General features: G+C 37.1%; 1 pseudogene; it reads left to right on the forward strand.

The window, feature by feature from the left end:
* The first annotated feature begins 9,217 nt into the window (after nucleotides 1-9,217).
* Nucleotides 9,218-24,666, forward strand: LOC111147749 (annotated as a pseudogene).
* The last annotated feature ends 765 nt before the right edge of the window (nucleotides 24,667-25,431 follow it).

The raw sequence follows: 25,431 nt of genomic DNA on the forward strand, positions 1-25,431 counted from the left end.
GGTGAAAGCTGCAGCATATCATGTGCAAAGTGTCTTCTGGAAACAGTATGTGTTCTACGACACATCCACTACATTACTCACTGATGCAATTGGCATTTCCTTGCTTTCATTAGTTTCAGTCTGACCTTCCATGAAACTCTTTCATATTCCTTAATTTACACGGAAGGTAATGTGGTCTGAGGGCCACAACTGGAGCCGAGATATGCCATAGTTCTAATCCCAGCTCTACGGTTAACTCTCACTGTGATCCTTGAAAATAAATAATTCCAAGATTTGTACCTACAGAGTGAGTCAAATTAGATAGCAGTCCTGGTAACACTTTGAGAAATGAAATGCAAAAATATGACAATCACATAGGAATGATCATATGTGTTTACTTTGGGTACCATAAATCCAAAATGGCAATGGCAACTTGAAGAACAGCTATTTCAAAAGAACTATCCAGTCTTCTTGTCAATAAAGGAAAATAAATCTTCTCTTATTAAGAAAAAATTCTACTCCAGATGCATATTAAAACAGAAAGGTAGAATATATGTGGCTGACATTATATGACAAGAACAGTTATAAAACAGTGCCTGACACATCAAGATATCCAAAAGCCTTACTTTAACTGAGGTACTGATTCATTGAGAAGTCTGAGTGTTTTTAACTGCTGTGTCCTATTTAGTTTCAGTGGGTTTTTTTTTTAAATTAGATCTTGAAAATAATGTTCTTGAATTTGCAGTAGTATAAAAACATAACTATGTATGTTGATAGGTCACTATCACATCTCTGCAGTTGTTAAATGCATAGACATTGCTCTTCACCTGGTAAATAAAAATGAGGAATGAAAATAAGAGTCATCAATGTAGTTCAAATAACCAAATATTAAAGTTTATTATCCCAAGTCAATATGTCTTTATCACTGATTCCAAAGTAGTTAAGAAACACATAAAAGCTAATTCTTTTATATTATTCTAAATATCTAGCATTTTATAATCATTTTACAGAAAGGGAGTATGTATTTTAAAAATTTTGACCAGTTAATAAATATATACTTTGTGCAAAATGTAGTTAATGTATTTGCATTTATTTAATAAAGGAATTACATTAAGCATAGTGCTGAATTCATTTGTTAAACTGAGATTAAACATTATTTTAAAAATTTCAATGTTTTCTCTTCTTTCATCCTCCTTTCCTTTCCCCATACTGTAACCCAAATTGCTTCAAGAACATAAACCAGCTTTGGAAAATAATGTTTTGCTGACACAAATGACAATAATTCAAACACAGATTAAATTTCACTTTCTAATCTTAAGGGCTTTTTAAAAAATAGAAATTTGTTTGGAAAGTAATAATTTTTGAACCTCAAACATTCAGAAGGAATCTTTGACCTCTTCTTTGCTCTTATAAATCTCTCAGGAACAAACCATATTTTAGTAACATAAAATCAGGTCACAACTCTCCCCTTTACTGTTCAGATAATTTTCTCTATGTTAGACCGTTTTAAAAGAGCATCTCATCTAAAACCCCACAATATCTTCCTGGAGTTAATTATCATAATGCTTTGGTATTTAGGATAAGAAAGAATGGAAAATTAAAAGAAAAACTTAAAAAAAAAGAAAATGATATTTTAAGAGACAGTTTTGTAATTTTGTTTATTAAATTCAATTCATACATAAAAATAATTTTTATTCATATTTTGTAATTTTTTTTGAGATTGTATGAAGGATCAGCTAATTTTTTTTGAGCCGAAGGCAGCTGCTCAACCAACTGAGCCACCCAGGCGTCCCAGGATCAGCTAATTTTTATCACATCTTTCTCTGCCATGAATCTAGGTTTTCCTTTGCCAAAATGGTGAAATACATTTAAAGACCACCTCAGTATTTCCTGATAATTTTGAAGAAAAGCAAAACAAAACCAAAACAAATTCTGTAGTCTAGGTTGTACATATAAAAACAGTACGATCTGTATTACTTTCTTTCTTTTGGCTCTTTTGTCTTTTGGACAACTCTGTCCATTTATCTTCCTCTAAACCGAGAGACCCATGACAGAACTCCCTGGTGCATCATGGCTGTCCAGAGTTAGTAGAGCAAATGAAATACATTGAGGGAGGGAGGACCATAGCGCAAGAATCATGTTTAATATGTGTCTACTTTAATTTGTCTCATTACTTTTGAAAAGTTAACTAGATATAAGAAATCAAATTTTTTGACAAGTTTATACATTATGTTATGTTCACCACAAATATAGCTACTATCTCTCCCATTACATTGTTACAATATCATTGATTGTATTACTTATTCTCTGCTTTTTATTCCCATGACTCACTCATTCCATACCTGGAGGCTTCACTCCCCTTCACCCAATTTACCCACCGCCTCACACCATCAATTTGCTCTCTGTATTTATAGTTCTAATTCTGCTCTTTGTTTATTCATTTTTTAATATTCCATTTATGAAAGGAATCATATTGTGTTTAACTTTTTCATCTCACTTATTTTACTTGGCATAATATCCTCTAAATCCATCCATGTTGTCTCAAATGGCATGATCTCATCTTTATAACTGTGAAATGTATATATATATATATATATATACACATACATACATACCTACACTGCATTTTCCTTCTCCATTTGTCTGCTGTTGGACACTTAGGAAACTGGACTACTTTCTAACACCATAAACAGAAATAAACTCAAAATAGATAAAAGACCTAACTAAACATGAGACCTGAAACCATAAAAATCCTAGAAGACAACACAGGCAGTGATTTCTCTGACATCAGCTATAGCAACATTGTCCTAGATATGGCTCCTAAGCCAAGGGAAATGAAAGTAAAAATAAATAATTGGGACTATCTCAAAATGAAAAGTTTTGCACATCAAAGGAAACCATCAACAAAACAGAAAACCTATGGAAAGGGAGAAGATATGTGCACAAATATCTTTGCTGATATATGATGATAAATGATATATCTGATAAGGGGTTAGTACCAAAATATATAAATAACTTACATAACTCAACAGCAAAAAAAGAAACACCAAAAATTTTTTTTAAATGAGCAAAGGATCTGAGTAGACAATTTTCCAAAGAAGACATACAGATGGCCAACAGACATATGAAAAGATGCTCAATGTCACTCATCACCAGGGAAATGCAAATTAAAACCACAATGGGATATGACCTCATGCCTGTCAGAATGGCTAAAATAAAAAAGACAAGATATAACAAGTGTTGGCGAGGATGTAGAGAGAAACGAACCCTTGTGCACTGTTGGTGGGAATGTAAATCAGTACAGCTACTGTGGAAAACATTGTGGAGGTTCCTCAAAAAATTAAAAATAGAAATACCATATGATCCAATAATCCTCTTCCTGAGTATTTACCCAAGGAAAATGAAAACAATAGCTCAAAAGATTTTTTTTCTTTATTCTTCAGTTGCATTCATGAGTAGTTAAGTAATATCACTTACTCAACTACATACTTGCATCAAATTTGAGAATTTCTCTTATGATGTTTTTGAGGGATTTATAGCCATTAGATAAGAATTTTATTTAGACTTTCGTGGTTAAAAACAATGAAAAGTTAGTTATTCAAGTAATAAATTGGAATCAATTCAAATCAACATTTGTTCGGTGAAGAAGACCGTTGTTCATCAAACTTTGTAAACTTTGGTTCTAATGAAGTAACATCTATTTGTACACCGTGAAAAATATTAGATTACTATAGTAGGTATTTCATTATAGGACTGTCTCATGAATATAGAAATTAAAAAAAAAAACTAAAATAATGATAAGGGTGCACATTAAAAGTGGTATTGTTCTATTCCAGCATTTTAAAAATGCTACATTTCAGGTTTGCATCTTATCAATTGACTTTTTGTATTGTATTGTTTTGTGTCAGTGTGTCCATTCCAGAAAAAAACAAAATCACATGAAAGCTGTATTTCCCACGCCAGTGTATACTTGGCCCTAACTTTAAAAAAAAAATAAAATAGGGGAGGAAGTGCATAGGTTTTGCATAAATATACATGGAACAAATGAAACAGTTCTGTGATGAAGCAAATTGTTTGCATGTGTGGCTTTATCTCTATAGCCAAAATGGCTTACTCAGTCAAACATGCGAGCTGACTCTGGCTCTTGCTTTAGAAATAATCCCAAATTATCATGTTGCCCACAACACCTCTCAACTTTGCTAGAACAATTTAACTCTACACATTTACATGTAGCAGGTACCGTGCTAGGCTCTGTTCTAGAAACTGCAGGTGATGATGCCAAATAAAGATTCTCTAGAGGGCTAACAGGGCCACAGGCTTAAGTAGTTACCAAACAAAGTAGCATTTATGAAATCCATGGGGATTCAAAGATCAGAGATATTCTGCCCAATTTAAGGGGGTGAGATGATAATAAAAAAGGGTTTCTTAGAAGAGTACCTAAGGAATATAGAGGAATTCAAGTGGTGAAGATAGTATCAGAGGAGTAAAGAGGCAGGAAACTCAGGAAGAAGAGGTAAGGGCTGAGAATTTAATGGTAAGCTAGGGATAAGGAATAGGATTAGAAACTTGTACTTTGATTTCTCAAGCAAGACATGAGCCAATTAAACGAGGAGCAGCCTTGCTTTGTCATGGTAGAACTGCTCATTAACAATTAAAAATGAAAATCTTTTTCACATGACTGGATACAGCTCCTTAACTCAGTTCAGTGAAGCATTCAACGTCAATATAACTTAATGGCCTTACTTAGAACTGATTTTATCGCTTTATATATTTTTGAAACTGAATACTTTCTTTTCTATATATTCAATAATTTAAAATGTAACCTAACTGAGCAAGCAATATTCCAATGGGTCATTACTGCTTCATTCATGAAATGCACATGAATGTTATGTCTCTACTCTACTAAACAATTTGTTTTATTCAGAGGTAAATTTCTTGGCTTTTTATAGACCAAAAATCCCAATTTTCTCATCAGCATTTTCATTTTTCTATCACCATTTGTTATTAACTAGGAATCAAAACTACTCTGTAGTATTTATTAATACTTCATATTATTTCATATAGTATTTCATATGTGTGACTCCTCTGCTCTTAAATATATCTGGAGGATGAGTGACTTTCATCACTATAAAAGGAAACCATAAATTAATATGGGGCTGCTGCAATAATTTGCAGATTTTTAATTTTTACTATAGTTTTATAGAGTCATATTACTAATCTTATTATTTATGAAAAAACTGATGATCATTAAAGTAAAATAATTTGCCCACAAGCTAGTTGCCCACAGGCATGGCTGCTATTCAAATGCAGGCCTATTAATTCCAAACCACATATTCTTTCCATTATATTACAGTGTCTTTCTAAAAGAAAAGACAAACTTGTGAAATGAGACACTAATTCTGTTTCATATACGTATATATATGAGATAGATATGTATATATATACAAACACACACATTTATATATATATAAATTATTCATTTATTATTGGTGTTCTGTCTATTCCTTTTAGGTCAGGCATAACATTAGATTTTACAATATCAAATGGCATTATCTATTTCATAAATCAAAAAAAGCAGTTCATGGATATTCCTTTATTATTATCTGTACCCTGAAATTGATAAAGCACCAACTATTTCATATCAACAGTGATATAAACTCAGCAGTGTTTGGAATTGGAACATCCAACATTTTTTCCCAAATCGGAAATTTATTTTTCCCAAGAAATTTTTCACATAATTTAAAAACCATGTTTTGTTTAAAAGATAATAGTGCAATTTAACCCCAATATTTCTGACTCACACTCAGACTCATTAAAAAAATTATTTAGTAAGGGTTATGGTGAATAAACATATTTGGAAGACCAAATAATTTTTCTTATTTTTTTCATAAATACAGTAATTAATGGAGTATAAATTAATTCAATACTTGGAGCATTTAGGGTTAATTTAAAACCAAGGAACTATAGGCAGCACACATGTATAGCAAAAACACAGAAGGAAGGAAGAAAGGGAAAATGGGAATATGGAATGAAAGAATGGAGAAAGGAAGGAAAAGAGAGAAGTGGAAGAAAGAAGCAGGGAAAGGAAGGAAGAAAAGAGAGAAACTGGGGAGGAAATATCTATCTGATGTTTTCATATTTCTTTTCAGTGTTAAATAGTCTCTTCATGTATATTACCTGACATTTCCTCACAACTCTGCATCTGATACCATGAGTCTACTGTATAGCTAAATAAAGAGGTTCAGATTGTGACTTAAAGTAATTCAAAATGAGGATAGCTACCTAAAATGTTTCTAAAACAACTTAGGGTATAAATTGTAGTGCAGCTGTGAGTTTCATCATATCTTCCTATGCAAAGTGCAGGTACTTCCCTCTCCATCACTGGTTCTCATACTTTAGCTTGTACCAAACTAACCTGGAAGTCTTGTCAAAACACAGATTGCTGGGCCCCATCCCCAGAGTTTCCAATACAAGAGGTCTGAGTCAAGGCCCACAAATTTGCATTTCTCACCTTCCCAGGTGATGCTGCTACTGCTAGTCTGGGACCACCTTTGACCATTATAGCCCGTCCTCTGGAGGGTTGGTTTCTGAGCATGACACCTCTGTGTGGGACATCTTTGTATCAGCCACTACTTCTCACATCATATGTGAGCTAGTACTACAAATTAGGAAGTTAAATTTGATTTTTTTCCTTCCCCATTTTTGGTGTTTCCCACACGAGAGAGCTCCTAGGTGGTACAGGCCAGAACATGCACAATCCAAGAGCCAACATGCATGGCCAACCTCCAATCCCCTGCTCCGGCAGCCCTTCCTGCCTTCATGGGCACCCAAAAGTGTCATTTCAAGGACTCAATATCTCTTAACTCTCACACTGCCTGCAATTCTTCTGAGCAAGATTTATTCCTACATATTAAGGAGAATTTGCCAAACATTTCCTTTGTTCAACTGTAAAAAAATTATCCGATTTTTTTTTTTTTCGGTAATTGCCAAAAAGCAATGAGTGACTTTTCTGTTTACTGAGCTGGGAAGCACATAATGGTGGAAGGTGGTCTGGGTAACACTTGGTGGGGAGGACAGGGCAAGTCCAGTTCCCAGGGTAGATAAAGACAAGGAAGAGTAGGACGGTAGACAGCCAGAGTAATATGGCTATTAGTTCTGGAAGGTGTGGGAGAAGATAGCCCAGCAAGATGAGCTCTCTCTTCCACCTGCATCCTTAATGCGCTAAGATCCCCAGGGTACAAGTCGATGAAGTGTGTTGGCAGCAAGGTAGGGAGCAGAGGGGGCAGAGCTATTGCCCCGAGATAGCTGCAGTAAACAAGACAGGGGATTTTTTTCATATTTCAGTTTGGATATTTGGATTAACTATCAACCAAAACCTTTTCTGGAAAGACCAAGGGAAGCTACAAAGACAGGTGAGACAAGCTTGCCTCATTCTGCGTCCGCACTGACGGAGGAGCGCTTCGAGCTCCTACTGCTCCCTGACCTCCTGACCAGTGATGGGGTGACTGCTGGGGCTTTCAGTGGGCCACACTGATTTTTTTCAGAGCAAGAGAAAACTCTCAAGAAAAGAGTTTAGCGGATGCTCTTAAGATATCTTTGGAAAAGTATCATCAATAGGAAATGAGAGTATTGACAATACTTTCGAGCCATTTGCATAAAAAAAGTGTAACACTTTCGGACTGCATGAATGTCGCCGGGTCTTGAGCTTGTTCAAGAAGTCCTGCAAGAAAGAAGCGCCAGTTTCACCTTTCAAAAATTTCCTATACTATTTTCTTAATCCGTAAATTTTAAATAATAAAGACTCAAGTCCCTCCCAATCCAGACTAAAGCAAAGCAGCTGTGACTGGGAATCTCATTGTCCTTGATTTTTCTTCACTGTCATCTATTGTTCTCTGAGTATTTCTCCATAAGAAATATTTGAATGAACAACAGGAAACATCATGAATCTTGCACCTGCAAGAAATATTTCACATATTCCTTTTTGAACATTTTGTTATTTTCCTCTGAACTGATATCCTTTCCAGTTTATGCAGGAAATATCATTAAGCATTTCAGAACATAGACATTTTACCTTCAAAACTTTTGGTACTTCAGTCATAATATTGTTGTTATGGAGCTATAAATCTAAAATGGGATTAAGTTCTCTTTCCAGTGCCTATCAGTTGCAATTTAGGAGAAGTTCCTTTATATTTCTGTCCTGGGGGTCCAATCTCACGGCAAAGCAAAATTATTCTTTCTTTTGAAGAATGCCTCCAAGTCCCTTAGTTTGCACATCACAGAAAGGCAATATTACGTCATTGCATTTTTCTGAGGTGTTGAGACATATCCTCAAAATACTTTAACCAAATGCATTAAGGTCATCCATGTGAATTCTTCCTAATATGTTATTATTATAATTACACGTAATCAATGCTTTTTGGATTGTGAACCTTTGTTATAAATAATACAGCACTTGATCATCTCAACAATTCTGTAGTTATCCTACTTTGTGGGTTTAAAATAAAACTGAGGTTCAAGAAGATGAATGGACTTGCCTTAATCAGGTAATGAGGGGATAATGGCAAAGGATTTTGGAGGCACTCCATACCCCAAGGTTGGGCCTGTGCTTGCCTTCAAATAGAACATAACTCTAAGATGCGTACCTCAACAGTCGTCAGCACACAGAGGATGGGAATTCACCTTGAGAAGTCCTGAACTTGGCCTTGTTGCATAGCACCAATTTTTAGAATCCTCCTCCTTTTCCTCCTCTCTCTCCCTTCCCCCTTCCTCCTCTCTTCTTCTCCTCCTCACTATCATCATCTTCCTCCTCCTTTTTCTAGACCAAGTCTAAATTGAATAGCTTAGCTCCTAGTTAAGAATAAATTCTTTAGGACCCAGCAGACAGGACATTATTGAGGGATGGATCCTCACACTCATCCAGCCCACTGTATCATGTCAACTCCTCCTTCAGGCAGGACCAGCTCTGAGAACTCTGTCTGAGCTATGCGTCTGACCCAGGACAGGGTGTTTGCAAGTTCCCACAGAAGAGACACAGAGTGTTTTATCAGTGACAGTCAAAAGAGCTCGTTCTGGTTCCTCTAGGTACAGATGCAGGGACCTAGATGCTGTTGTTAACTATTTCCATTCATAAAACTCTGTTCTCTAAATAAAAATGTTCAAATATTTAAGAACAAATCTAACCTCCAAAATAGACGTGTTACAGGCTGTCACAGCAACATTTCATATAATTAACTATACGATGGCCCAGAAAGATGAGTTCCCTCTTCCACCTGCATCAGATCCTAGGGCTGCCACAGTCAATGGAGTGCACTGGTGGCAAGGTCGGGAACAGAGGGGCGAGACGGTACCACATCAAGACAGCTGCAATGAACCAGAAGGGCGATTTTTTTCATACTTTAGATTGGATATTTGGATTACCTATCAGCCAGAGCCATTTGTCTTTAAACAGAACATTTTGTCTCCTTCACATTTGATAAATAAAAGCCTTAGATTTAGAGTCGTTCTGACTTCACTATTCCCTTTACATTTCACTCATGTGAAATCCAGGATAGGATTAATAAAATCCCTGGGTAGCCCCCTCCCAACAATCTCGTCCTATCTTTAAGCCTATATAATCATTTTACTGTTTAGGGAAGGTGATATGAACCTAATGAGGAGATTTTCTGCCTGCGGCGTTTTCACTGCATGACTCTGAGCTAGAAACCCCTGCGCCGTTTGCGTGACAAAGGGAAGAGCGAGCAGGTACTAAAATACCCCCGGAAAAGAACAGCTTAGGCAACTGGTAGGAAGGCAGTCTGCAGAGAAAGATCGCCACCGCCGCCAGCATGACCACCACCAGCACAGGAATTTCATTCTAGGTAAGACCCTTGGCTTGTGTCTGGAAAGTAAAACCAAAAGCCATCTGAGGGTAGGACCAAGTCTTACCTTCTTTTAATCTCCTGTGCTTCTACAGCTTCTTGTCTAGGAAGAATGTGCACTGTTTGTTACTTTACTGGCTTTCTTGTTTTTCTCCAGCTGACAATATAACTCTCTTCCTTGGAGGAAACATCCTCATGTGTTGTTTGAAAAAGAAAATGTCCTTCTACCTTCAGGGAGCTGGTTTATAATACACAGCTCTAAGGAGAGGCAGAGAAGAAATGAAAATATAGGTCTCCCGTATGTACTCTATATGAACCATATATGTATCTATGAAATTTAAGTGGTTTAAAAATGGCACAACATAGTGCTAGGGTCAAGTTTATCTACTCAACACCACAGTGGAACCATACTGCCCATGATACAAATGCTCCTTCTTCCTCCAGATTATTCAGCTCCGAAAAATCATAAGAATTTGTATATAAACATAGATGATTAGAGCAGGTTGGCACATTTATTCCATACGGGTAAATACAACTACCAAGTTATCAAGTGAGCTTCTCCTCTGACCCAGACAGGTACTGAAGACAGGTTCTACTTTCAAGTTGCTCGTACTTTAGAAGAACAGGTATACATCTATACAACTATCTCAGAATGTTAAGAGTTTCCACATCTATGAATATGAACTCAATGGAGGAAATGGTTATGTAGGCCTTGGAGAATAAGGGAAGATTTCAGAAAGGGGGTACCTTCAGGTGAGACAGATTTTAAAGAATAAACAGAAATTTAATAGGTTAAGGAGAAAAGGAGTAACATTCTAGACAGAAGCAACAGAATGAGAGAAAAGCTCCTGTCCAGTAAACATGATCCCACCTGAACAAGAAACAAATACCCTTCTAGGAACTTTTACTTGACAAAATTCTACAAAAAATAAAGAACGTATTTTGAAAGTATTTACTTACATACTGCCTTTCCCATTTAAAAATACCGTGCTTTAACTTAGAAAAACTTGACACTCCTGTTCTGATGAAAACGATGTATTGTGTGGTGAGGCACTAGAAATCCTAAAATAGGTTGCATTTTATTTTTAATTGAGTTCTGAGCACCCACACAGTGTGCTGGCAGTATCTACTAAAAGAGTAATAATTTATTTTGTATTAGCTTAGAAATGCCATAATATTTAAACTGTGCAACTAAATTTCTATGGTGAACATCAACTACCTCTGGAACATATTGTTTGCCTTTAATATACCAAATGTCAAAAATGAACCTCAAGAAAAAAAAAAAAAAGCAGTTTCCTCCTTGGACTGTGAACCATTCTTGGTGCATTAACACACATCCAGCATGCATCACGCTGCTAAAAGTTAAATCCTGTGATACCTGCAAATCAATACAATAACAAAAACCCAGACTCTTTTTTTTTTTTTAACTGATTTACAACTTCTCGTTTTATGCAGAATGTCTCACCCATAATTTTTGTGTTTTCCAGCCTATTACAGCCGTGTGATAGAGCAGAGGCTGCCGTGAAAGCCCCGGTATCGTTGCTGGTACTATAAAATAAAACGCAGCAGCAGCTTGCTCGCTTAAGGGTCCCGGCCAGATGGATCGTATTAACATCCATGCACCACAGCTCGCACTGGCTACCAGGGTGTTTCTGGACGTAGCTCAAAGGGTTACCTTTGATCTATGAAGCTGTATACATTCTAAGCCAGAAACTGCTTATCCTAAAATCACCCCTCGTGGGCAAGATGAAATGGGGAACCACTGTGGAAGCTGCATCATAACTCAAGCCAGCACCTTTCCGGGTCAAGTCCACCACATCGCCTCTACCTGAGAAATGCAGCTGAACTTTAGTCCACTCTAGATTATGTGGCCTAATGTAGAAAATAAAGGCAAAACTCTTCCCTAACACTTCATATAATCTAAAATAAAGTGAGATATTTGGTATTTTTACTGTGTATTTTAATATCTTACATATCTTGATGAAGGTATGTCATTTTTTTTTTTTTTAAGAAGGCAGAGAGAGAGGAGGAAGTACGCTCCCTGCTGAGCAGAGAGCCGGATGTGGGGCTCGATCCCAGGACCCTGGATCATGACCTGAGCCGAAGGCAGAGGCTTTAACCCACTGAGCCACCCAGGTGCCCAAGGTATGTCATTTTTTAAAGAGGAAACAGAACATCTTTCTTAATTCAGGATATTGTTTTTATACATGCAAGGTTTTATTGTTGTTGTCTTAGTTCCCCCAAATTTTAAAAATTCATCTAAATTATCCATGTTTTCTTTTTATTCAGAGAAAGTGTGATTGCATGCAGCTAAGAGAAACAAAGAGAGAAAGGAAGGAAAAGGAAGGAAGGGAGGGAGGAAGGAAGGGGAAAGAAAGACAAGAAAGAGGGGCACCTGGGTTAAAGCCTCTGCCTTCATCTCAGGTCAGGTCTCAGGGTCCTGGGATCAAGCCCCACATCGGGATCTCTGCTTAGCAGGGAGTCTGCTTCCTCTTCTTTCTCTCTCTGCCTGCCTCTCTGCCTACTTGTGATCTCTGTCTGTTAAATAAATAAATAAAGTCTTTAAAAAAAAGAAAGAGAGAGAGAGAAAGAAAGGGAAAGAGAAAGAAGAAAGAAAGAAAAAGAGAGAAAGAAAGGAAGAAATCACCCCTCATTCTATCACCCAGCTATCTTAGAATGTTTATAACGGTACTGAATTCAGCAAAGGGCTACGTACCTACCATTGATTAAATTAAAAGATGTTCTGGGTTCCTGGCGATCTCAGTTGAGAGAGCATGCAGCTCTTAATCCCAAAGTCATGAGTTCGAGCCCCATGTTGGATGTAGAGATTGCTTAAGTAAACAAACTTTTCAAAAAAGATGTTCATTTAACTACTTATTCATTCATTTATTCACAAATAAAAGTGTTTCACACTGAGTTAAAAAAAAAACATAAGATTTAGAACCCTATCTGAATTAAGAGGAATCATGTAAGTAATTAATTATAACATATGTATTATAGCCTTATAACTGTATTTTTGAAGAATATTTAAAGAACAGTAGTAGCCCAGAGGATAATAACTCACTCTGGGGTAGAGGGGTCAAATACAATTTAAGAAGCCAATGAAACTAAAAGCTAGACCTTGGAGAATGAATTGAACTGTGTCAGGCAAATGTAGATGGAAAGAAGAGGAAAAAACACTAACTCTGCGACTAGAATGTCTGGGTTCAAATCCTGACTCTAGCTTGACACATACTGAGTAGCCATCAGTTAGGTACTCAGTACTCTGTGCCTCGGTTTTCTCATTTCTACAAAATGGAAATAACAGTATTTACTTCAAAGAGTTGCTTGGGGATTAAAATGACTGATCTGAATGTAGTGCTTAGAAAGCTATTTTTATAAAGATATAGGAAATGTATCTTGTTGTATTTTGTAGTATTTTGTTGTGCTTCACTTCATTGCACTTTGCGGACATTGTGCTTCTTATGAATTCAAAGTTTGCATCAAGCAAACCCACTGGCATCATTTTTCCAACACCATTGCTCATTTTGTGTCTCTGTGTCACATTTAGGTAATTCTCTCAATAGTTCAAACTTTTTCATTGTTATTACATTTGTTACAGTGATCTGTGATTGGTGATTATAACTCACTGACAGCTCAGATGATAGAATTCTTTAGCAATAACGTATTTTTTATTAAAGTATGTACTTTTTTTTAGGACATAATGCTATTACAAACTTAATAGACTACAATATAGTATAACCATAACTTTTATGTGCATGAGAAACCAACAAATTTATTTGACTAGCTTTCTTGTGGTACTCACGTTATTGAAGGGGTCTGGAAACAAACCTGCAATATATCTGAGGTATACCATTTCAGGATGTATTTGAGGACCTGCAAGTATCTGGGTCCTTGAGTGCAGAGAAAGAGCAGGGGGAGATGCAGAAAATGTGGCTATAAAGAGAGTGGAGGTAAAATCATGAACAAGCTTAATTACATGCCATGATAAGGCGTTTGGACTTTGTGCTATAGGCAAAGGGGAGCTGATAAAATCTTTAAGGTAGAGGAGTGATGTAATATAATCTGCATATCAGCAAAAGAATTTCAGTAGCAATGGAGAATGAATCATTAGAAGGAAAGAAACCAGCAGTGGGGATAATAGTTCACAAATAAATTGCTATAACAGGCATATATGAACAGCACCTAGAAAGCCCTGACCCCATTTTCCAAGTTTTTTTTTTTTTTAATTTTATTCATTATTTACTTGAAAAAGAAAGAAAGAGAAAAGGAACAGGGGAGAAGCAGAGGGAAAGGACTCTGTGCTGAGCATGGAGCCTGAAATGGGGCTCAGTTTCACAACCCTGAGATCATGACCTGAGCCCAAATCAGGGGTAGGTAGGACACTTAACCGACTGAGACACCCCGGTGCCCCTGCACTTTCTAAGTTTTTAATGAAAAGCTTAAGAGGTTCAATATTGATGTCACCAATACAAGTGGGGGAGGAGAGGACAAACAACATAAGAAACAGACACATCAATGCCTTATATAGTCTTCCTCTCCTATAAAATAGCCCACATATTTTTAAAATTCTATTTGCATCCCACCTCCTTGAGGTCCCTTCTAATGGTTCCAGGCCCAAGGCCAGGGCTGTACCTCATTAAAATCTGCAGAGAACTGAGCAAAGCTGTAGATCTAAATATATTTAGAAACTGACAGAAATAGATTTTGATTAATTAATACCAGGAGAGTTGTATAAGACAAGTTGCAGAGGGTAAGTGGAATGCCTCTGGAAAGAAAAAGTAAGAAGGCATGAGGAGAGAAACCTGGCATCTTTATGAAAGAACAACTTCACTAGAATCAGAGACTATGACAGGGGCTCACTGGAATAAATAAAAGAATAATTTAAATATGAAAAATAAAAGTGTCAGTGTAATGTTTTCTTTCCTTAGTTCAGGGGCAGGCAATGCCCCACTTGTTTGGGTGTGTTTTAGTTTTTGGTTCTCTGTATATTTGCACATTTATCTCACCTAAATAAGTTTTTTACATTTTTTTGTATAAAATTAAGGACTCATTTCATGACATACTTTTTCAGTACTTTTTAAACTCAAATGATATATATAAGAAAAGTAATCTATATTTTTCTAATTCATCTCTCCTACAACTATTGGTAGCGGTTAGAGCCATTTCATATGTACAATATATGAAACTTTTCTAAAACATGAATTCCCCTTCTCAGACCTAATAAATAAGAACATTGACTCAAGTGCTCCAGTCTTTTTAAAACTAAATAATACTTCTCGTCTATATTATAAGTTAACTACAGACTTTCTCCAAAAGAAATTCTATACCAGGAAAATGTAGAAAGGAAAATCTCTGGTGAGTAGCAAAGGGTGGGAGTACTGAATAGTGGTATGTTTCTGAATAAGAAGTTATAATAAACCAGCTGCCTGATCTGGTATAGGGCTTTTCATGCGAAGGTTGGGTAGTGGAAAATGTTAAGGAGAAATTTTCCATTCATCTCACATACTTCACTGCTTAGAAATATGAACCACCTGTAACAGGAGCCCCAGGGGATTAACAAAAGTCATGCAGATTACCCATTAATAGCTCAGACCCCCTCCTGTTTGAAATTCAGTCCCTTTTTTCCCTCTGAACATTTCATGATCTCCTCCACTAATTATTTGGAATTCATTTGTAATAAATGCCTTATGTTGATCTACTGAGGCATGCTTGTTCACTAACATTTCACTTTTTCTGCCTGATGTGAGCAGCACAACAGAATTCCAAATAAAGAAAAGATAAACTTTTGGTTGAGTTCTGTTTCTTTTAGCAAAGGAGAGGAAATAAAAGTGTTTATTTGGGCTGGGCTAAATGGTTCAGTCATTACATTTTCTCTGGTGATTCTTCATTTTACACTTCACTGCAGACAGGAAATACGCTTTTAATTCTTGGGAGAGAATCGAACTTGTCATTGGGTTGAGTGTACAAACTTTAAATAATTTGTTTAAAGATGCCATTCTGTTGTTTAGTCAACACACACGTTTTTGGAACCAGGACTTCAGCAAAGTTATTGGGCATTGGCCTTCGGGTCATAGAACCATGCCCTTATTTCAGAGGCCTACCTCACTGGAATGTTGCTAAGAAATACTCAGTCTCTGTATCCATATGTTTATGTACATTAAATTTCTTTCATTTTCAGGGAATTTTTTTTAAGATTTTATTCATTTATTTGACAGACAGAGATCACAGTAGGCAGAGAGAGAGAGAGGGAGAAGCAGGTTCTCCGCTGAGCAGAGAGCCCGATGTGGGGCTCGATCCCAGGACCCTGGGATCATGACCTGAGCTGAAGGCAGAGGCTTTAACTCACTGAGCCACCAAGGTGCCCCAGGAAATAATTTTTATAAGACACATTTCCTACTAATAAATAAAGATCATTTTAATTATTGCTATATCAACTTCTAGACCAGTGGTTCTCAACTGGGGGCAATTTAACCCCCCAGAAGATATTTAGCAATGGCCAACACATTTTTGCTTGTCACAGATAGAAGATAGGGTTCCAGTAGTGGACACGGGCCAGGGAATCTCTAAACAGCCTGCAGTGCTCTGGAAAGCTCCCCCAAACAAAAAATCATCTGGCACCAAATGTCAATAGTGCTGAAATTGAGAAGAGCTCTTCTAGACAAAGTCACCTGCCTCCATGTCATCACTTCTGAAATAGAGATTGTTATGAAAATTTCTTGTAAGCTATTCATGCCACACAAATGCATGTATACTTTTTTTGCCTATGTTAAGACTTGTGGACTATAGATTACATTGGAAATTCCTCAACATCTTTAAAGAAGCACAACTTTTGAGACCTCAGAAACACAGAAAACCATCTCACGGATATCGCAACATTGCTTTCATTGGGTTGTTAGCAGAACAGTTTATCCCCTATCTGGATGCAGGAGAGTTTTTTAAAGTGACGTTGAGGAAACACATTTTGTGGATGCTGCAGTTCACATGCATCAAATCCTGGCTCAGATCCACAAGGTGAAGTGCTGATGGGATTATTGTCATATTTGTTAAAATGACCAAGAATTCAAATAGTAATAATGAGACACTTTGGTGGCTCAGTTAGTTAAGCATCTGCCTTTGGCTCATGTCATGATCCCCGGGTTCTGGGACTGAGCCCCACATCAGGCTCCCTGCTCACAGGGAAGTCTGCTTCTCCCTCTGCCCACCACCTAACCACTAGTGCTTGCTCTCTCTCTCACTCTCTCCCAAATAAATAAATGAAATGTAAAAAAATTAAAATAAGATAGTAATAGTATTTAGGGAAAGTAGCAATGAATCAAGGACTAAAAACCAATGGCAACTGATCCAGGCATTAGCAGATGGTGCAAATGATTAAGGGTGGTGGTATTATAATAATTATTCTACTTATATACAGTAAAATCATTATGTCTTAATAGCCATTTATCTATTTTGAGGCCCATGTAAATTTGCTTGCTTGTGTGTTTGTATCCCCAGTCATATACTATGATAAATGATAAATAAAACAGAGATTTATTTTATTATGGTTCACCCTCACCTACCTCAATAATGGATAAAGGAAGTAAGCTTCTTTTTTCAGTTCTATTCCCTAGAGAAACAAGATGCTTTTTTGTCTGACTCTTGAATAAACCACTTAATTTCAAACTGATACTGCTCAAACTTGATGTTTTTAGTCTTCTACACTTTCCCACAGAAGTTCCTTAATTATAGATCTTGGACCATATTTTTATTATTATTATTATTAACATAAAATGTATTATTAGCCCTAGGAGTACAGGTCTGTGAATTGCCAGGTTTACACACTTCATAGCACTTACCATAGCACATACCCTCCCCAACATCTATAACCCCATCACCCTCTCCCTTCCCCCGCCTCCCGGGCAACCCTCAGTTTGTTTTTTGAGATTAAGAGTCTCTTATGGTTTGTCTCCCTCCCAATCCCATCTTGTTTCATTTACTCTTCTCCTACCCCCTTAACCCCCCATGTTGCATCTCCTCTCCCTCATATCAGGGAGATCATATGATAATTGTCTTTCTCCGATTGACTTATTTCGCTAAGCATAATACCCTCTAGTTCCATCCACGTTGTCGTAAATGGCAAGATTTCATTTCTTTTGATGGCTGCATAGTATTCCATTGTATATATATATACCATATCTTCTTTATCCATTCATCCATTGATGGACATCTAGGTTCTTTCCATAGTTTGGCTATTGTAGACATTGCTGCTATAAACATTCGGGTGCATGTGCCCCTTCGGATCACTACATTTGTATCTTTAGTGTAAATATCCAGTAGTGCAATTGCTGGGTCATAGGGTAGTTCTATTTTCAACTTTTTGAGGAACCTCCATGCTGTTTTCCAGAGTGGTTGCACCAGCTTGCATTCCCACCAACAGTGTAGGAGGGTTCCCCCTTCTCCGCATCCTTCCCAGCATCTGTCATTTCCCGATTAGTTAATTTTAGCCATTCTGACTGGTGTGAGGTGGTATCTCATTGTGGTTTTGATTTGTATTTCCCTGATGCTGAGTGATGTGGAGCACTTTTTCATGTGTCTGTTGGCCATCTGGATGTCTTCTTTGCAGAAATGTCTGTTCATGTCCCCTGCCCATTTCTTGATTGGATTATTTGTTCTTTGGGTGTTGAGCTTGATAAGTTCTTTATAGATTTTGTATAGTAGCCCTTTATCTGATATGTCATTTGCAGATATCTTCTCCCATTCTGTCAGTTGCCTTTTGGTTTTGTTAACTGTTTCCTTTGCTGTGCAAAAGCTTTTGTCTTGATGAAGTCCCAATAGTTCATTTTTGCCCTTGCTTCCCTTGCCTTTGGCAATGTTCCTAGGAAGATGTTGCTGAGGCTGAGGTCGAAGAGGTTGCTGCATGTGTTCTCCTCAAGGATTTTGATGGATTCCTTTCTCACATGGAGGTCCTTCATCCATTTTGAGTCTATTTTTGTGTGTGGTATAAGGAAATGGTCCAGTTTCATTTTTCTGCATGTGGCTGTCCAATTTTCTCAACACTATTTGTTAAAGAGACTGTTGTTATTCCATTGGATATTCTTTCCTGCTTTGTCAAACATTAGTTGACCATAGAGTTGAGGGTCTATTTCTGGGCTTTCCATTTTGTTCCATTGATCTATGTGTCTGTTTTTGTGCCAGTACCATACTGTCTTGATGATGACAGCTTTGTAATAGAGCTTGAAGTCTGGAATTGGGATGCCACAACTTTGGCTTTCTTTTTCAATATTCCTCTGGCTATTTGAGATTTCTTCTGGTTCCATATAAATTTTAGGATTATTTGTTCTATTTCTTTGAAAAAAATGGATGGGATTTTGATAGGGATTGCATTAAATGTGTAGATTGCTTTAGGTAGCATAGACATTTTCACAATATTTGTTCTTCCAATCCATGAGCATGGAACACTTTTCCCATTTCTTTGTATCTTACCATGCTAATCTAATTGATCTGATATAAGGATTGCCACCCCAGCTTTCTTTTGATGTCCATTAGCATGGTAAATTGTTTTCCACCCCCTCACTTTGAATCTGTGTCTTTGGGTCTAAAATGAGTTTCTTATAGACAGCATATTGATGGATTTTGTTCTTTTATCCATTCTGATACCCTGTGTCTTTTGATTGGGGCATTTAGCCCATTTACATTCAGGGTAACTATTGAGAGATATGAATTTAGTGCCATTGTATTGCCTGTAAGGTGACTACTATTATATATTGTCTCTGTTCCTTTCTGGTCTACTACTTTTAGGCTCTCTCTCTCTGCTTAGAGGACCCCTTTCAATATTTCCTGTAGAGCTGGTTTGGTGTTTACAAATTCTTTTTTTTTTTTTTTTTTTTAAGATTTTATCCATTTATCTGACAGATAGAGATCACAAGTAGGCAGAGAGGCAGGCAGAGAGAGAGGAAGGGAAGCAGGCTCCCCGCTGAGCAGAGAGCCCCATGTGGGGCTTGATCCCAGAACCCTGAGATCACGACCTGTGGTGTTTACAAATTCTTTTAGTTTTTGTTTGTCCTGGAAGCTTCTTATCTCTCCTTCTATTTTCAATGATAGCCTAGCTGGATATAGTATTCTTGGCTGCATGTTTTTCTCATTTAATGCTCTGAATATATCATGCCAGTTCTTTCTGGCCTGCCAGGTCTCTGTGGATAAGTCTGATGCCAATCTAATATTTTTACCATTGTATGTTACACAGTTCTTGTCCCAGGCTGCTTTCGGATTTTCTCTTTGTCGCTAAGACTTGTAAAGTTTACTATTAGATGACGGGGTGTGGACCTATTCTTGTTGATTTTGAGGGGGGTTCTCTGCACCTCCTGGATTTTGATGCTTGTTCCCTTTGCCATATTAGGGAAATTCTCTACAATAAATCTCTCCAATTTACCTTCTGCTCCTCTCTCTCTTTCTTTTTCTTCTGGAATCCCAATTATTCTAATGTTGTTTCATCTTATGGTATCACTTATTTCTCGAATTCTCCCCTCGTGGTCCAGTAGTTGTTTGTCTCTCTTTTGCTCAACTTCTTTACTCTTTGTCATTTGGTCTTCTATATCACTAATTGTCTCTTCTGCCTCATTTATCCTAGCAGTAAGAACCTCCATTTTTTATTGTACCTCATTAATAGCTTTTTTAATTTCAACTTGGTTAGATTTTAGTTCTTTTATTTCTCCAGAAAGGGCTTTTATTTCTCCAGACAGGGTTTCTCTAATATCTTCCATGCCTTTTTCGAGCCTGGCTAGCACCTTGAGAATCATCATTCTGAACTCTAGATTTGACATATTACCAATGTCTGTACTGATTAGGTCCCTAGCCTTTGATACTGCCTCTTGTTCTTTTTTTTGTGGTGAGTTTTTCCACCTTGTCATTTTATCTAGATAAAAATATATGAAGGAGCAAATAAAATACTAAAATTGTGGCAAAGACCCCAGGAAATGTCCTTTAACCAAATCAGAAGAGACCCCAAATTGTGGGGGGAAGAAAGGGGGTAAAAAGAAGTTCAGAAAAAAAATTTAAAAAAATAAAAAAATAAAGAAAAAATACAAAAAAGAAAAAAAAAATATATATATATTAGACTGGTGAATAGAACAGGGTCACCCACTTAATTTTGGGAGTTTTTTTGTCTCTTAGAAGAAACTACCTCCCAAAATTTTAAAGAATGAAAAACATATATAAGGGTAAACATGATGGAAGGACAGAATATGACTATAAAGATGAAAAAAAAATTTTTTTTAATTTCTAAAAAAGGAGTTGATAAGATAAGTTGGTTGGGAGAATAAAGAAAAAGAAAATGGAGAGAATTTTCTCAGGCTGGAGATTAGAACAAAGTCCTGTGCTAGATTTAGGGTATATTTTGATCTATTAGAGGAAGTTGTATCCCAAATTTTTTAGAAGAAAAAACCCTACATGTATACAAAAAAAAAAAAAAAAAACTTAGATAGAATGAAGGTTCAAAAAATAATAATAATGAAGGTTCAAAAAAGATTTTTTTTGAAAGGTATTGTTATGATAAACTAGTTAAAAAAACGTTAAAAGAGGATAGGGTAAAAGTTAAAAAAAATTAACAGAAGAAAAAAATAAAATTTTAAAAAAATTAATTAACTTCACAAGACTAAAAAATCATGGGGAGAAAGCTATGAATTCCATGCTATGCTTTCTCCTCCTCTGGAATTCTGCTGTTCTCCTTGGTAAGTGAACTTGGTCATGGCTGGATTTCTTGCTCATCTGCTTGGGGAGGGGTCTGTTGTAGTGATTCTCAAGTATCTTTGCCCAAGGCGGAATTGCACCACCCTTACCAGGGGCCAGGCTAAGGAATCCGCTTGGTTCACTTTCAGGAGCTTTTGTTCCCTGAATGCTTTCTGTAGAGTTCTGGAGGATGGGAATTAAAATGGAGGCCTCCCAATCTCTGGCCTGGAGGAGCCGAGAGCTCAGGGCCCCACTCCTCAGTGCGTCCTTGGAGAAAAGCACTCAATCACTCCCGTCTCCCTGGCCTCCGGCTGCCCTCCAAGCTCACCCAGCCTGTGACCAAGCATCTCTGTCTCTGACACACAGCCCTGCCTGGAGTCTTCAAGCCCTACAGATCCCTGTGCTCTTCTAGGGGGGTCTCTCCAGATCTTGTGGGGTCCCTGCTCACAGAGCAGTGGCCTGAGCCACGGATCACAATTTAAGTAACCCTGAGTTGAAACCTCACTCCTCTGCTCCATCTCTATAGCCGACTTCCCTGCTCTAATACCTGTGAGCTCTGTGACACTCAGACCCCCCCCCAATCTTTCTGTGACCCCACAGGACCTGAGACCACGCTGTCCCCCATGGGCTTCACCCCTGTTTAGCCTCTGGAATGATGTCCCTCAGTGGAGCAGACTTTTAAAAGTTCTGATTTTGTGCTCCGTTGCTCTGCCGCTTGCTGGGAGCCATCCCCTCCCCCAGTGATCTATCTTCCCGTCACATTGGATTCACTTCTCCGCTGGTCCTACCTTTCAGAAAGTGGTCGATTTTCTGTTTCTAGAATTTCTAGAATTCTGTTTCTAGATCTTCTTCTCTTCGATCTCCTGTTGGATTTGTGGGTGTTTGGAATGGTTTGATGAGCTGTCTAGCTGATTTCCTGTTACCTGATGTATTCCTAGCCAGCTACTTCTCCACCATCTTTACTTCTCTATATGTTGGTTTGTCAGTTTTGCCAACCAAATATGGCTCACCCCTTTCCTTCGATAACACCAGTCCTTTTGTAGGGCGGGGGGGGGTGGGTGGGGAGATGCCCTCCCCTAATCCTTGTGCCTCTGAGAGTCTGCCAGTCACTATATCTAGCCTGCTGGACAAAAGAGTTTGAACATGCAGCTGAGAAATGGCCACTGTAATTGCCAAAAGTTAGGTACCTGACCTGAGAATATTTAAGCAGAAATTTTTTTCTAGGAATTCTTTCTTTTCTTTTCTTTTGGTATAGATATACAAAGAAAGCTGTGTTTCACTTTAGGAAAGGGAGAAGAGAGAAACACAAATACTCAGCCTCATCACCCCGTGATGGATGTCCTTCTGCAATAGGAGAAAATAAAGCCAGAACCAAAGAGTACATTTGAGTCAGCTTTGGTAGCTTTTATCTTTTATGGAAATTTCCTATTTCATCTAATTTGTCACATCTATGGTCATAAACTTGACAGTAATATTGCCTTACTAACCTCTTAATGTCTGTAAATCTGAAATGATGTTCATTCTCTGATTCCTGATATTGGTACTTCATTATCTTCTTTCTCTCTATCTCTCTTTTCCTGATTAGTTTGGCCTGAGATGTATCAATTTTATTGATCATTTCAAAGAACCACATTTTGTCTCATTAATTTTTAGTGTTTTACTGTCCCTTAAATTTTATTTTAGTGATCTTTGCTATTATCTTTCTATCTCCTCCTTTCTGTTTAATTTGCATTGGATTTTCTACTTTCTTTAGGAAGAAGCTAAGGTCATTGATTAATCATCCTTAATCTCAAATACAAAGTTTAAAGCTATAAAATTCCTTCCCAAACACTTAGATACATCTCACAATATTTTTAGAAATTTTCATTTAATTCAGAATCTTTTCAGATTTCCTTTGTGATATATGCTTTGACTTATGGATTATTTAGAAATGTGTTGTTTAGTTTACAAATATTAAGGAATTTACCATATATACTTGTTATTGATTTTTTTATTTAAGTCTGTGGTGGTCAGCGAACACTGTTTATATGACTTGAATCGTTTAGAGTCTATTGTGACCTGTTTTATGGTCCAGATTATGGTTTACCTTGGTAAATGCCCCAACTGCATTGAAAAAAAAAAGTATATTCTGCTGTTGTTGAGTGGATTATACCAAGTAGGTAAAATTAGTAGTGTTTTTCACATGTTCTCTAACCTTGCTGACTTTCTATGTGTTCATCTGTTAGTAAGAAGGAGGAATTAGAATTTCACACTGCAACTGTGGATTTACCTTTTTCCTCCTTTTAGTTGTATTATTATTTTTTTAACCTTATTTTGAATGTTTCCTATTAGGTGCCTATACATTTAGGATTGTAGAAAAAACAGGATCTCTATATGTGGCTTTCAAATTCACCTCATGGGCCATCTGCTAAATTCCTCGTTCAAAACATCCATACCCTAGCTGAACTAAAGATGACCGGAAACTGTTTGAAAGGTTCTCGGCCCCTTTTGTCTTTTGACCCTGCTTTTGATGAATCACCACATTATACTTTGTTAAAAGAACTCTTAATTCAGATCTTTAGTACACCACGATATCATCCCAAAAGCCAACCGTTTGTGGACCACGTATTTGCTTTCAACCATTTTGGATAATAGGATATGGTTTCGGAACTTTCAGATGATAGAAGAAGATGCTGCTCTTGTAGAAATAGGACCTCGCTTTGTCTTAAATCTCATAAAGATTTTCCAGGGAAGTTTTGGAGGACCAACTTTATATGAAAATCCTCACTACCAATCACCAAACATGCATCGGCGTATTGTAAGAACCATCACAGCTGCAAAATACAAAGAGAAACAATAAGTGAAGGATGCGCAGAAAATGAAAAAGAAAGAACCAAAGACTATTCTTCCACATGATCCCACTGCAGATGTTTTTGTTACACCAGCCGAGGAAAAGCCAATAGAAATACAGTGGGTAAAGCCAGAGCCCAAAGTCGATTTGAAAGCAAGAAAGAAAAGGATTTATAAAAGGCAAAGAAAAATGAAACAGAAGATGAACAGTGGGAATGCAAAATGAATCAGTGGATAACTAACTTTTCAGTAATTTTATATTTATTTTGTATTCAATGTGTAAATACATTTTATTATCCAGGACTACCTTATATCTTACTAGTGTGGCAATTTAGACAAAGAGATATCAAATTAAAATTTGTGGCTTCAAAAAAAAATGACCCTTTGTTACTGTGAAATGACTTTATCTTATAAATATTTTTTGCTCAGAAATCTATATTGACTGATATCAAAAGAATCCCTTCAGCAGTGCCTAGCTGGCTCAGTTGGTAGAACATGTAACTCTTGATCTCAGGGTCATGAGTTCAAACCCCACATTGGCTGTGGAGCCTACTTAAAAAAAAAAAAAAAAGAAAGAAACCCTTCATTTTTCCTTTTATCCCTAAAGCAAATCAAATTTATTCTCCCATTAAGATTTTTCTCTTGTTGGTCCTCTGGCTGAAAGACTTTTCTCCAGGAAGTTGATATAATTGGTTTCTTCTTGTCCTTGAGGTTTAAGCTCAAAGGGCACCTGCCCAGAGAGGTTTCCTTGACCCTAAAACTAGGAACCTCTGTCCCAGTCATTTTTTTCCCCCTCCTTTAGCCCATTTTATTTATTTATTTGTGCTCAACACTTATCACTAGCTGACATTGGTTTTTAACATTTGTAGTCTCTCCTTCACTAGAATGTAGGAGGGTGTGTCTTAATCACAGCTATGTTTTAATCACTCAAAATAGTACCTAGTAAATAGTAGACAACTGATAAGTATTTATTGGATAAATATATGAAGAAAGAAGGAAGGAAGGAAGGAAAGAAGGAAGGAAGGAAGGAAGGAAGGAAGGAAGGAAGGAAGGAAGGAAGGAA

Source organism: Enhydra lutris, unplaced genomic scaffold (genome assembly GCF_002288905.1).
Source record: "Enhydra lutris kenyoni isolate GAN:26980312 unplaced genomic scaffold, ASM228890v2 scaffoldscaffold17, whole genome shotgun sequence".
Lineage (NCBI taxonomy): Eukaryota > Metazoa > Chordata > Mammalia > Carnivora > Mustelidae > Enhydra > Enhydra lutris.